This window comes from Triturus cristatus, chromosome 1_2 (genome assembly GCF_964204655.1).
Source record: "Triturus cristatus chromosome 1_2, aTriCri1.1, whole genome shotgun sequence".
NCBI classification, from domain to species: domain Eukaryota; kingdom Metazoa; phylum Chordata; class Amphibia; order Caudata; family Salamandridae; genus Triturus; species Triturus cristatus.
In genome coordinates this window covers 652934546-652950054 of record NC_140580.1, presented here as the reverse complement: position 1 = coordinate 652950054, position 15509 = coordinate 652934546, and positions in this window count along the sequence as shown.

Genomic DNA, 15509 nt, shown 5'->3' with positions numbered 1-15509 from the left:
TTCATTGAACTTCTTTATTTCTTACTATTTAAATATTTTTTGATTTATACAATAGAGAATCATTTCATTTTTCTCATTTCTTTGGGTCTTTCTATATAGACATTTCTTATCCTCAATGCTGTATCATTTCATATTCAGTTGGACAATCGTATTTACATTCCATATTTACATACAACAGAGATAGAGAGCAAATATCAATTATGGCTTTTGTTAAATCTACGCGCGTTTTGGCGTTCAGCCTTCCTCAGGTGGCCATAATTTCTTAAATCCTATGGTAAAAGAAACATAAACTATAATCGCTTGCACATACCAGATAGATCAAGTGCACATTTATGATTATTAACAAACTTTTTTGGACATATACTCATATACATGTGTAACTTCTATTCATCTATACATTTCTATTTACATCTATATATCTATACATATTATTTACAAAAACAAACAAACATAATCCATCTCCAATCTGTTCTATATACATAGACCTATGTGCCTCATTATGAAATCTGTAGGGGAAAACTTTAGAGAGCATGATTTGAGTCTAGGGAAATGATATCAATTGAGTTCACAGATGTAGACAATAATGTCATCTCCTATCTGCCATATCGCTTTTATTTACACATAATTTAGGTTGCAACTAAAGTAATGTTGCATACATAGGTAATAACTCATCATTGTTATTTCCAGCATGTGGAGAAATCAGCCCGTTATGTTGACTAAACCTAAATTTGGTATTAAATCAAGTCAAGCAACTATCTACACAAATGGGATAATTTTGTTATCTATTTCCTCGTTTTCTATGTAGCCATATTAACGTGCTACTAACGTTACCTTGATTTTCAGATTCCAAATTCCAAGAAGGGATGAATTAAAACCTTCCCTATTTCTTTTCTTTACGATATCTAGTCATCTATTTTCATGGGTGGCTATCTCCGTAATGGGCTGTACTCCGACTCGGCTTACTGGAGAACACGGACAATTTTGGTGAATCTAAGGCAAACAACAATTAAAGGCGGAAATTATAGAGACTACCTGCCAGTATTGAAGAGCTGTCATGCTTACTGATTAGGTTGCTTTTCTAGCTGAGGTGCTTGTATACTTACTCGTGGGCTCCTGCGTCTTTATCATACGCCCTTTACCAGCTTGACTGTTGAGAGACTTCTAAAAGCGTAGGTCAGTACGATTCTAAAGCAATAGAAAAATAAACATAGCCAATGTTTTTTCTTTCACCCTTTCTAGGTTTAAGGCCCATGATAAATCTCTGGGTGGATACAATGTTATTCTCAAATTACTCGCAAGTGTGTGTGTGATTCGTAAAATCGTGGGTTCCGAATTCCCCCAGACTACGGGTATGCAGCCTCGAGCTCACTTTTTTCACAGTGCAGCTTGACTTTTGAGGAATCTTTTTCCCGGTTGGTCAGTACATTTCTGAATTAATGGGAAATGAAGCAGCAATGATTTTTTGATCTTCCTCCTTTGTAAGTTTATATCCCATAATATCTCTCTAAGTCGATGTAATATTTTTAAACATATTCTAACTTATTCATAAATACTCGCATGGTTCAGATCACCATGGGTTCACAATTTCTTCAAACTGCGGGCGCGCAGATGTGAACTCACTTTTTTCAGAAATGCAGCCAACACATCTAAAGGCCTATCCTTTATGACATTCTCAGCCTAACTAGGCTTTAGTGACTCTCACTTTATGTACTACTTTTTTACTCACTGAAAAATGCTAGCGCAGTTCGAACGTCCGTTGGTTGACCTTTCTCGCCAGTATTAAAGCATGTGACCGAAGCGCTTGTTTCCCCAGAATGTCGTCATGCTATCTGAAAGAGAGTGTGTGTAATTGCCACTTTTAGCTGCAGCAGAGTCAAGAGAGATTTCCTACTGTATTAGCTTAATCATATAATGCGCCCCTACTCACCTGGTCCTGTTCATTTTTCTTCCTTCTAGGTTAGAATTCTGGCATCGAAGAACAAACAAGGCTGGCCATTGGAGAGCCTAATATATCCTCTAAGCCCTTCCTTTATTGGTCAGATTTTGTCCACCTGATTTTACCAGATCCAATAGCATGCCTCAGGGGTTGAGGGGCTAGTTCTCTTGTGTTTTAAAGGTATATACACTGGCCTACCTGTTGTCTAACCTTTTCGTATTTAAAGGTGTACTTGATATTTGCATCCAAAGAGGCAAAGGACAGAAACACTGCCACTAGTGTCCTGGTGGTTGGAAAGATATTGTTAAAATTCCAACCCTGCACATGAATGCCAAACGCTCATCCATGTTGCACTAATGTGTGCGTAAAAAAAAAAAAAAAGAAAAAAAGAAGAGAACACGTGTGTCCAGCAATACCTTATGACACATCATTTCAAAGTTTATGTGCTTGACAGTACATGCCCTTTTTGTGAATCCTAGTTTAGCTATTTAATATTAGATTCAATTTACCGATTTTAAGGGGGGTAATGGAACCCTGACATAAAGCAAGGTAAGAAGATTATACTTTTTACTTTTCAGTGTCAAGAGAAAATGTCAAGTGTTATAGCGAATGGCTTGGCTCCACGGAATCTCGTTGTTCAAACCCTTCTTGTATGTGTCCAGAGAGAATATCCAATACACCTCTCTCCTCTTGCGGATCTCCATTCCTTGAGGTCCGCAAATATTGACTTTCTCTAAGATCAACCATCGGATATCCTCAATGGTATGATTGAAATCAATAAAGTGTTGCACTAGGGGCGCTTGTACTTTTCTTGTTTTGATTGCAGATCTGTGTTCTGTTAGGCGAGTTGCCATGGACCTGGACGTCTCGCCCACATAAGTTTTGTTGCAGGGACATAGCACTGCGTAAACTATATTGGTGGTTTTGCAGTTCGTCAAACTTTGCAGTTCTATCTTGACTCCATTTATGGAGTATTGTTTTACCTCTAATGCAGAATTACAAGCAAGGCACGACATACATCTAAAGTTCCCTTTGATGGCAGATAACCCTCCAATGGTGGTTTGAACGGAGGTGGGCCTACTCTTTTGCATTCGTGACCTTGTTATTAGATCTTTTAAGTTCTTATTTTTCCGATATGCAAACATAGGCTTTGATAAGGAATTTAATTCATTTCTTGTAGCATTGAGAATGTGCCAGTTTGAGTTAATGATCTGGCGTACCGACTCATTCATAGTTGAATGCCGCATGATCATAACCAGTCGATTTTGCTCCTTGGGTGCTTTTTTGTTCAGTAGACATTGGCGATCGTAATATCGCGCTCTTTTGAAGGAATCTCGCACTAATCTCTTAGGATAGCCTCTTGCTATAAATTTAGCTTTCATGATTTCTGACTGCCTATCATAATCTATTAGGTTAGTGCAATTCCTTCGGAGGCGAAGGAACTGACCAAATGGGATGGTTGTTTTTTGTGTTCTGGGATGATAGCTAGAGAAGTGCAATAAAGTATTCCGTGCCGTGGGTTTAGTGAATAAATCCACCAAAAGTTGTTGCCCATTTGATTTAATGATTACGTCGAGAAATTCGACTTCGCATTTACTGCTGACAGCCACGAAGCGGATGTTTACATCACAAAGATTTAGCCATGAGGTGAATTTCGCTAAATCGTCCTCCGTCCCATTCCAGATGTAAAAAACATCGTCTATGAATCTAGACCAACTGGTAATAGATTCACTGAAGGGTGCCACCTCATTATAAATGAATTTATGCTCGTAGTGCGCCATGAAAATGTTTGCTACTGTTGGGGCACATGAAGCCCCCATGCTTACTCCCTGGGTTTGCTGATATAAAGACCCATTAAATTCAAAAGTGTTTTCTTGGAGTATAATGTCTAAGCAATCCAGTATAAAGTGGGCCAGACAATTTATGTCATAAGTCTCAATGAACCATCTCACGGCTTCTAATGTGGCTGCTTGCGGGATATTGCTGTACAGGGCCTCTATGTCCATCGTGACTACGAGCTGTATCGCCTGGTTGAATTCGGTCCGTTCAATTTTATTTATGATGTCCGTCGTGTCCCTTATATAGGATCTTATTTTGGGTACATGCGGACGCAAAATGGCATCAACATATTTGGATAATACCTCAGTGGCTGATCCAATAGTGGTCACAATGGGCCTATACGGCGGATTCGTGATGTCCTTGTGGATTTTGGGAACCCCGTATATTGAGGCCATCTTGGGCTTAACAACATTCAGAAAAGTCCATTCTTTATCACATGTAACCCCATCCTCCAGAGCCTTATTGGTCAAATCCCTTATTTTCTTGGACACCTTTTTGGTGGGGTCGATATGTATGGGGGCATAGTGATCTCTATTGGACAACATAGTTGTCATATTTTTGACATATCGGTCTGTGTCCAATATCACTATGCCTCCACCCTTATCACAGCCCTTGATTGTAATATTCCTGTTGTTCTTAAGGGTTGCTAGAGCTTGGTGTTCTTCCCGAGGCAGATTGTATTTGGGTGCTGGAATGAATTTCGTGGCTGCCGTGAGTTTGTTGAACACCACGTGTTCAAAAATGGCGATTTCGGGTCCCACCTGTTCGAGTGTTGGAACAAATGTAGATGGAGGCGCTAACCCCGATCTATTAGGTATAGATGGTTCTTGGTTGGGTCGTCCCTCAAAGAAGGCTTTTAATCTAATTTTTCGAAAGAATGAAATTAAATCCTGGAACAACTCAAATCTATTCGCTTTAGCATGTGGAATAAAAGATAGACCTTTTGTTAGCATGGATTCTGTATGGCCATCGATATTGATGGTGCTCAGGTTAAAAATGGGAATTTGATTCACTCGCGCCAGTAATGGGCATGTCTCGTTGTTAGGACCTGTGGGTCGTCTTGGTAAAAGTTCTGCCCCTGTGGGTAGTTGTATGCCTGTTGATAATTGCCCCGTTGACGTCGTTGGTACCTGGGCCGCCATCTGGTTCTCTGTGTCCCGCGCCGGGCTAAAAAACCTGATCGCTCGCCTCTGTTGCTACCTGGGGCCTGACGACCTGGAGTGTTGGCTTGATATTGGTTATAACTTTCCCCCTCTGAGTCTGACGTATCCGAAAAGGTCACTATTTTTTTAGCGAATCTATCATTCCTAGGCTGGAATTGATCTTCCTCTACCGGTAATTGTTGGTAGAAGTTATCAGCTAGGTATGGATACATCTTCTCCTGGCTAGTATATCTCACATCTTTTTTGAGTTTCTCTGTCTTTCGCTTCATTAGATATTCATGATAGGATGACATCTCAATCTCTACCTCTTCTAACTTCTTTTTTGCCTCATCAATCGCCTGATTGCTCTTGATTTTATTTTCCAGTTCTTGAATCTCTTCCATTAGAGCTTGAATCATCGCTTTGGATGTTTCTACAATGAGGATCATTAGATCCCGGGAGCATCTATTGGCTATATGGGACCAACGTTCTAGGAATTTCCGGATTTTGACAAAAAGGCCTGGGATATTCCTAACTCTGAGCCCTTGTGGGATGATTCCTACTTTTAGATACTCCAACATGAAATGCCCATGCATTTCAATTCTTTTGGCTTTTTTCTTCAACGATGTTAATTTATTAAAATCCTCATTGCCTACAGTGCTAGTTGTTTGTCCCATTTGTCCACCTACAGTGAAGTCACCCAATAGTGACGCTAGGTCTTCATCTGTGAACCCAAATGTTTGGAGCTTATCTATGATGTCACAAGAAAGACGGAGATAACAGTTGTTAAACTGTGGGTCATACAATCGATTCTCAAGGACTTAAAGTTTTATACACGTTAGTTAAATTGTTACTCAGATTACAGGCACATTGAAAATGGATCTAGACGTACACTTAATTATATTCCTAACTATGAAACAACCCCACATGGACCGGCCATGGAGAAATATACTGCAATTCAACAAGGGTACCCCTAATTTAGTTTCCTATCTCAGGGTTTTAAAGCAAATATTTGTGAACAAAAATATAGGAAACAGTTTATAAAAGACCAGGTAATGTACAAGTGATTATTATGCCTGCCCCCATTGATCAAACAGGACTATTGAAAAGACCACATTTTCATTGAACTTCTTTATTTCTTACTATTTAAATATTTTTTGATTTATACAATAGAGAATCATTTCATTTTTCTCATTTCTTTGGGTCTTTCTATATAGACATTTCTTATCCTCAATGCTGTATCATTTCATATTCAGTTGGACAATCGTATTTACATTCCATATTTATATACAACAGAGATAGAGAGCAAATATCAATTATGGCTTTTGTTAAATCTACGCGCGTTTCGGCGTTCAGCCTTCCACAGGTGGCCATAATTTCTTAAATCCTATGGTAAAAGAAACATAAACTATAATCGCTTGCACATACCAGATAGATCAAGTGCACATTTATGATTATTAACAAACTTTTTTGGACATATACTCATATACATGTGTAACTTCTATTCATCTATACATTTCTATTTACATCTATATATCTATACATATTATTTACAAAAACAAACAAACATAATCCATCTCCAATCTGTTCTATATACATAGACCTATGTGCCTCATTATGAAATCTGTAGGGGAAAACTTTAGAGAGCATGATTTGAGTCTAGGGAAATGATATCAATTGAGTTCACAGATGTAGACAATAATGTCATCTCCTATCTGCCATATCGCTTTTATTTACACATAATTTAGGTTGCAACTAAAGTAATGTTGCATACATAGGTAATAACTCATCATGGTTATTTCCAGCATGTGGAGAAATCAGCCCGTTATGTTGACTAAACCTAAATTTGGTATTAAATCAAGTCAAGCAACTATCTACACAAATGGGATAATTTTGTTATCTATTTCCTCGTTTTCTATGTAGCCATATTAACGTGCTACTAACGTTACCTTGATTTTCAGATTCCAAATTCCAAGAAGGGATGAATTAAAACCTTCCCTATTTCTTTTCTTTACGATATCTAATCATCTATTTTCATGGGTGGCTATCTCCGTAATGGGCTGTACTCCGACTCGGCTTACTGGAGAACACGGACAATTTTGGTGAATCTAAGGCAAACAACAATTAAAGGCGGAAATTATAGAGACTACCTGCCAGTATTGAAGAGCTGTCATGCGTATCATTACCCAACAACTGATGTACATAAATTATACCCTTTTCCTTCCAGTGCTTGTAATAGAAAGATTTGTGACAAAACTTAATATGTTTGTTAAACCATATGGAAGAGGCTAGGAAGGCTTGATATGGATCAAAACCTTGGAAGAAAAGGGTATGTAGAAGATGGTAAGTGTATTTTAATATAGGGTATTTGGAAATTAAAGTACAATTGGTCATAAGCGCAATGTCCTGAAAACAAATGTAATTTAACAGTGAACGTTCAACAGCAACCCATTTTGGCATAGGAAAATATTGATAGTCTCTAGACATAGCATAATATTGAGGAATCAAAAAAGCAGTATGATACAATTTAAAATCGGGAAAGTGAACACCACCCTCAGATTTTGGCTGAGTTAATTTAGATAGAGCAATACGAGTTTGTTTTTTGTTCCATACGAATTTGGTACAAATAGAGTTTATCTGAGAGAAATAATATTTGAGAATTTTAAAAAGTAACATTGAGAGGAAGAAAAGCACATGGGGAACAATCATCATTTTAATCGTATCAAGTTTGCCCCACCAGGAAAAAAATAATGGGGACCAAAAGGATAATAAATTAGTATGTTTGAGTTTTAAAGCCGAAAAATTATGGGCGAAAGTATCAGGAATATTTGATGAAAACCATGTTCCTAAGTATTTAATCTTTTGGGGGCACCAAGTGAAGTTGGTTGGATCAAACATATAGCGATAACATGAAGAGTTTAAGGGTAAAATCTCAGTTTTGGAGCAATTTAGTTTGTAGCCAGAGACAGTGGAAAACAAAGCAATCGCTTGTAAAAAATGGGGAAGAGAATTACAGGGATTGGACGTGTAAACAAGGATATCATCTGCATATGCAGAAAGTTTAATTTGATGGGAATTGAGATTAAAACCAGTGATGTTAAGGTTATGTCTAATGCGCTCGAGGAAGGGTTCTAAACAAAGAAGAAAAAGTAATGGAGAAAGGGGACAGCGCTGACGGGTGCCTCTTTGCAAATGAAAGTATGAGGAAAAAAGACCACTGACAAAAACACATGCACGTGGGGCAGTATATAGCAACCTGATATAAGAAATAAACTTCTGACTGAAACCAAACAAGTTAAGAGTGGTGAGCATATAATGCCAATTTATTTGGTCAAAAGCTTTTTCAGCATCAAGTGAGAGGGCAGCTAAGGGAGAGGAGTACATTTTTCCAAGGGCAAGAATATTTGAAAACGTCCTAGCATTGTCAGAGGCAAGTCGGCCCTCAACAAAGCCAGCTTGATCTGGTTTAATAAGATGAGGGATAATCTTTTCTAGGCGGGAAGCCAAAATCTTTGCAAAAACTTTACAATCATAGTTTTTACAAAAAGAAGGATCTTTGTCCGGTTTGGGAATAACAACAATAAGGGCTTCTAAAAAAGAGCCACATGCTTTAGTTAGAGATGAATGAGTTGAAAAGGTCCAGTAATTTTGGGGCACGAATTTTGGAAAATTTAAGAAAAGTTCAGTTGAAAAACCATCCGATCCCGGGGCTTTGGTCTTTTTTAAAGATTTAAAAGCATCAGTTATTTCTTGAAGGGAGATATCATTTTCAAGAGGTAAAAAAGTGTCGGGGGGAAGGGGGTTTAGGAATACTTTGGGAAAAAGTTTCAAAGTCTTTTTCAGAAGGAAAGGTATCTTCTGTATATAAAAGTTCATAATATGATTGAAATGTATTCAGAATTTCTGGATCAGAGGAAAGAGGGTTGTTGGCTGTTTCTGAGTGGATAGGACCAATATTTTTATGTTCTGATTTGATTTTTAAATAATTGGCTAACAATTTCCCTGCCTTATTTTGGCCTCCGTGAAACTTAGATTTAATCTTAAGGAGTATGTTACAAGCCTCTACAGTAGCACATTTATTCAATGTAGAGTTGGCTTTAATCATTTCTTGCAGAGTGGAGGAGGATTTAGAGGAAAAGTAATTGTGTTCCAGAGTTTTAATCATTTGAAGAGTTTCATGGTATTGAGAGTTAAGTGATTTCTTTTTCTTTGCAGAATAAGCAATAGTAAAAGCTCTAAAAGATGCTTTAAAAGCATCCCAATTGTTATGTGTTGAGGCATCGGAAGGTTTGTTAATTTGAAAGAACTCATTATTAAAGGAGGTCGCTTCAGAAATGAAGGTTTGATCTGAAAGCAAGAAATTATTAAAATGCCAACGGCCTTGTTTGTATGTATTTAGGGACAAATCAAAAGAGGCAGGCATAGGTGCATGGTCAGAAATAAAAATAGAACCAATTTCAGATGTATGAATACAGGGAAGTAATGCTTTAGTAACTAGAATATAATCAATGCGGGACATAGTATGATGAACAGGTGAAACGAAAGTAATTTCACAAGTGTCTGGGTTACATGTTTTCCATACATCAAACAACAAACGAGAGGCGATGGCAGATTGAAAGGATTTGGGGTTTTATCAGGTTTAAATTTGCATTTAGATTTTCTATCAGAAAAAGGGTCTGACCAATTGTTAAAATCGCCACCAACGATTATATTGGGGTTGATACAATGCCAAAATTGTCGATCAGGCTTGACCGGGCCATAAATGTTAAAGAAGGTGATATGCTTTTTAAAAATAATAGCATCAACCAAAACCCATCGTCCATTGGAATCACAGTCAGTCGATACTATCTGTGCATTAATTGATTTATTAAATAAAATAGCAACACTGCCAAGACGGTCAACAGCAGGAGAGAAAACAATTTGGTTAACCCATTGACGTTTTAAGCTTAAGAGATTCCACATCATTACAATGAGTCTCCTGTAAAAAGGCAACATGGGCATTAAGTTTAGATAAATGAGACAATACCTTCTGACGCTTGACAGGATGACCTAAACCACGTACATTCCAATGGACAACGTAAAACATGTTGAGGATTGGGGGGAGACATATGGAAACAGGAACAACACGCTGTAAGACCAATAAAAAAGAAAAGAAGGAGGGAACATTTAACAAGTTTTACGCATTGGAAACAGGAAACCATAGAATTGAAAAAGGAAAAATATGGATAAACGAAGACACTCATAGAGATAATAATTAAGGGTGGGCGTAGTTCGCGAAGTAGCACTTCGCGAAGCTACGCAAAGTGAAGTTCGCACTACGCGAGCTACGCGTAGCACTTCGCGAACTGCGAAGTAACATGTTCGCACTGTGCAAGATGTTGTTTTCAATGATTGCACAGTGCGGACAAGCAACCGGCACTGTGCAATCATTGAAAATGGCATCTTGCACAGTGCGAGCTGTAGTTTTCTGCTGCTCGAGTAGATTTTTCCTCGAGCTGCAGCTTTCTCAACGCGAACTGGTAGTTTCTCATCGCGAGCGGTCGCGAGCATACGCGACCCCTCGCAATGAGAAACCTGACCTTCTCGCGTTGGGAATCTCGCCGGGAGGTTTATTTTCCATGCTCGCGATCGCGAACAAGGAAAAAGTCTCGCCAGGATGTCATTTTGCTTGCTCGCGGTCGCCAACTTGACGTGGAGGACCGCGAGCAAGCAAAAAATGACCGCAGCACTACGCAACACTACGCTACGCGTGTTCGCACTGTGCTACGTGCAGTTCGCGTAGCGCGAAGTAGCGCGAACTTCGCAAACTACGCGAGCGTAGCGTAGTGCTTCGCCCAGGCCTAATAATAATATAATGATATAAAACAACCGAGAGGGAAAATGGCCAAGGAAAAAGATAACAGGGGGAGGGAGAAGAAGAAAAATATAGAAAAGTAGAATAGGTAAATGGATAAACGAAAAAAATCCAGATCTGAAGAGAGCTAAGCAACCGATATAAGCGGAGCATGGTGACGCCGAAGACAAGGACAGCAGTAAAAGTAAATAGGCAAGAAAAAGCCTCTTAAGTAATACAGAAATAAACATATAACAGGAGACAGAAAAGGAGAGGAGAAAAGGAGAGAGACTGTATTATTGGAAAGAATAGAAATTGAAAAAAGAAAGAAAAGGAGCGTATAGAGGAAAGAGTAAGAGAGATCTACTTTAGGAGAACGATAACAACTAGTTAACTAAGAACAAGTTAAACATTAGTATCCCTATTGCGAGGAAATGCTGTTTAGAAATAGTTTCAGTTTCTGAGGATCATCAAAAGAACGTGAATTTCCTTTGTGAGTGATTTTGCAGAGACAAGGATGGAGAATGCCATACTGAATGTTCAAGTGTCTCATCTGAGGGCGAAAAGCCAGAAATTCTTTACATCGAGCATCCATTGCATTGGAGACGTCTTGATAAATGAAGATATTATGGCCGACCAGGTCAGACGACGTTTGAGTTTAACTGCCTTCAGATCGTGCATAAGTTCAGTAAATTCTAGAAAGAGCATTATAATACCACATAGCTTGCTTGAATTAGGGTGAAGACGACCCAAATGATGTGTACGTTGTATGTTAAGAGGGGAGGAAGATTGAAGATCTAAGAGTTATGGGAGGACTTTCTTCAAGAAGGATAGCATATCCAGGCCTTCAAAATTTTCCGGAAGACCATAAAGGCGTAGGTTGTTCCTCCAATTTCCATTTTCAAGGGCTTCTTTGTGTAGTTTCAGTTTATGGATCTCTTGTTCCAGTAGAGGAATCTTTGTGATAAAATCCTGAAGGTCTCCCACACGTTGTTCAAGTTCCGACACCTTTCCCTTCATGATAATCCATCAGTCCTCTATTTGCTGCAATTTTTTATTGGTAGCGGTCATAAAAGGTTGTAGGTCGCGCACCTCGTCTAAAATAGAGTCAAGTACCGGCTTTTGTGAGGAGAGAATAGGAGAAGGTGGGTCATTTTTAAGGCTTTTGGGTTTTGCACCTGAAAAAGATGATTTGGAGGTGGTATGAGGATTACTGGCCATCTTGGCTGGCTGATAGGCATGATGACCTGCAATTAGAATTGGGTGGATCCGTCCCATACACCAATAAAGAAGCAGGCAAAGTCAATGAACACTCATAATAGGATAGTCCAAATGGAGTAAAACAGAGTGATAGAAGCAAAGTGTATTATTCATTGAAGCTTTCAATAATCACCCAAATAAGGAGAGGACTCACCGCATCAGAAAGAGTCCAGCATCAGCAGGAACAGAAAATGCACACCAGCCAGTAAAAAGAGAAGAAAAGGCTCCCTCAGCGTGTAATATTAAGGTGGGAGCACCTTGTGATGTAATTCAGTATAATTTAGTAGACCCAAAAGAATATTACATGAAGAGATGTATCAAAAACATGTTTCAGTACACAATACCAAAACATTGCAAATGTAGAGCGAAGGAGCGCTTGTGAATTATAGTCTTGTTGCCAAAACAGAACTTCATGGCAGCAATAAACTGTAAAGGGAGCCCAGATGTGAGAAAAAACGGAGCGCAAGAGCAGCAGTTCAAAATGGCGGGCGCTCATGTTTGTCGAAGAGAAAAACACAGTCTCTGCTCTTTTACTTCAAGAAAAATGCTGGAGGTGCCAAACGCGGTCCGTAGACTCACCGCCACATTGTGATGTCAGGACCAATGTCGGAGTACAAAAAATTCCACGTTGTGAGACGGGTCCGCCATATTGCCTCGGCGTCCAAGCCACGCCCCCGTTAATACATTTCTTTGACTCCATTCAGCCAGTGTTTGGGAACCTGGTGTGACCCTGTCTGCCAGAGATGGTTAGTTTCTTGGGAAGATTTTCAAGGATATTGTTTCTAATGGCCTTACTGGTGAAACGGCTGGTCTTGAAGATGGTATGACCCTGAAGGGAGAGTGCATGTAGTTTCTTCGCTGTTAGGGTTAGGCAATCAAACTTGATGAGATAAGGTACAGAATGTAGAATGGTTGTCTCGGTATGGTGTTCAGGGAAGCTGTTTTGCAGGAGTGTTGCCTCCATTCAGTTACGAGATGACAAAAAATGCACTCTTGTTCTGTAGTAATTTTGAGGTGTAAAGGGTTTTACTCTGTAAACACTTTGGGGCAGATTTATGAGCCCCTTGCGCCACTTTTGCGTCACTTTTAACATGGGAAAAGTGACGCAAAAGTGGCGCAAGGGGCTCATAAATCTGCCCCTTTGAGATTAGCAGGAGAGAAATCTGGTACCATGTATTCTAGCGGGCATTTGGATGAGTTGTTTTAAGCAGAGGCCTGTCAGCTGGGGGATGAAGCTTCCTAGGTTCATGTATCTTTAGAAGCAGTGGTTGATTGGTGTTGTAAGTGATAGGAAATCTGCCTTTCAGTTTGAGCATTAGGTTAGTGATTTACAGTCAGATCTTAATTAGCTTGAGTATGGTTTTGAGTCACAGAATGTAGTGAGCTGATGTGATTTTCAGGTACAGTTGTGTGTCAGCTGATGGCTTTTGATATGCATGTCCTGAGAAAGGAACCAAGGGTTACCATGTAAAGAATGAAGATAATGAGGGCGAGAACGGATCTGCCTGGAACTCAGCAGGAGACATGGCGTATGACAGAGTGTGATTTTGCTCTTTCATTTGTAGTGGTGCATTATAATCATGGGTAGTTCGCACCCACATGTAATCCTTTGTTGTGGTAACATTTGGCCCTTAGATTGTGCACCGTAACATCGTCTAAAATGAAGGGTTAAGCATTCTTCCATGTAAAATGAAGAATTAATGTTGTAGTCATCTTTGTTTTGCTGAAAACTCAACATGTAAAAGTGTATTCTTAACTAATGAAATTTTTTTATATTAATGTGTTTATATAGATGTGTGCTTTTTATGTTAGCCAAATTCAGTAGGCCTAACTTGTATTTCTCCCAGTTCGCTCTCATATTAAACGTTGCTATTAGAATTCATGTGCATGTGGAATTTGTCTTTCTCATGTTTGTGTTGCAGGTGGAGAAATTCATCCTTGTTAATTAGAATAACGCCTTTGTTTTAGAAGTTAGGCTTAGGGAGGAGAAGATACATTTGAACAGCGATGCTGATAATGTGGGATGGGGCTCTTTCTCACTGGAGTGAGCCTGGACATCTAGGTCATTGAGTGAAGGCCTGGGAGCATCGCTGCTGGATGGAAAGTTACCTACGAGAAGGTGTCTTGAGTAGATGGAGTGATGTCGCAAGGCCTGAAGGGAAAGTCTGAATCGATTTTTCTATTGGGCTTAGGTACAGAGTCCAGGGACGTCTGCCATGTCTGGGGAAGATAGAGTATCTTGGAACAAGTTCTGTAGCTTTAAGCTACTTGACCCACTCAACATGAGTGTACTTCATAGGAAGCCTTCACGTGTTGACACTTTTTCTGAAACTTGCTTGGGAAATGCTATGTAGGTATGTCATGCTAGTGGTAGTATAGGGACAGACTAATGTTTTTTACTTACAGACCACCAATGAAAGGGGCTATTGATGTCAGAGCAGTAATTTTCTGTGTTCTGATTCTGAAATAGGTCATACTGTGCATATTGCACCACCTAAATTTCACGCGTAAATTTGTATTTGTATTAGTGCCAATGCACTTTTATACCCCTCATCTTGAGGTGTTTGTATGTCCAGCTTTTTTTAGGTTTGTAATAAACGTACTAAACTTTGGATCCGGAGGCTGCGTTCCTTTCGCGACATGGGCTATTGTATTGGTAAAGTATAATTGGCTAATGATTTCTCTCCCCTCCACACTTACAAGCAGACAGTAAAAAGACATCGACCAGGGGTTCCAGAGTAAGTCTAGAACGTGGAACCCAGGTCCTTGAGTTGGTAGCATTGTAGTATGGGTGTCTCTTGAAGTGAGGGGAGAATCTAGAACATTCTAAAAAAGATTAGACCCATAGAGGCCAAAAAAGAGAGCCCAATGATTGTGAGCGGAGACCGACGGAGATTGGTGGTGCGGCGAGAACAGCGGTGAACAGTGGAGTGAGTATGAATAGGGATGCATTGTGTGTTAGATTGCGGTGATGATTTGATTGTGTGATTTTTTGCGGAGTTGGGATGAGAGTCAAGTGAATGTGGTTTCGGACCGGACGCGCGCAGTCCAAGAGTTTTATTTTGTTTTGGTTATCGGGCTCAAGAGTAGCCTAAGATCCCGGGATAGATATTTGTGGTGAAGAAGACACCGATTTGTTGTAATTGTCAGGCCGTTGGTTTGTTGTGAAATTCGTGAAGTGCTATCGACAACCCGCCTGAGACAGGGAACTTTGTGTGAGTGGATTTATTAGAATCGGGTGGAAAGCCTCGGACACAGGGGTGGACTACAGCGATTCAAGTGGCCAGCGTAGGTTGAGGGTCACGGTGCATGAATATTCTTGAGTGATTGAATTCTATTGATCTTTTATTAAGGCAGACAATTACTTGTTTCTATGATTGCGAGAGTGAATGCATACAGTGAGATTGTGAAGGAAGGGAAACCACTGTGAGGGGGAAAAGTGACATAGAAGTGTGGAGCTCTGCAATAGGTCGGTTGGTGTAATGCCACGCTGGGATTG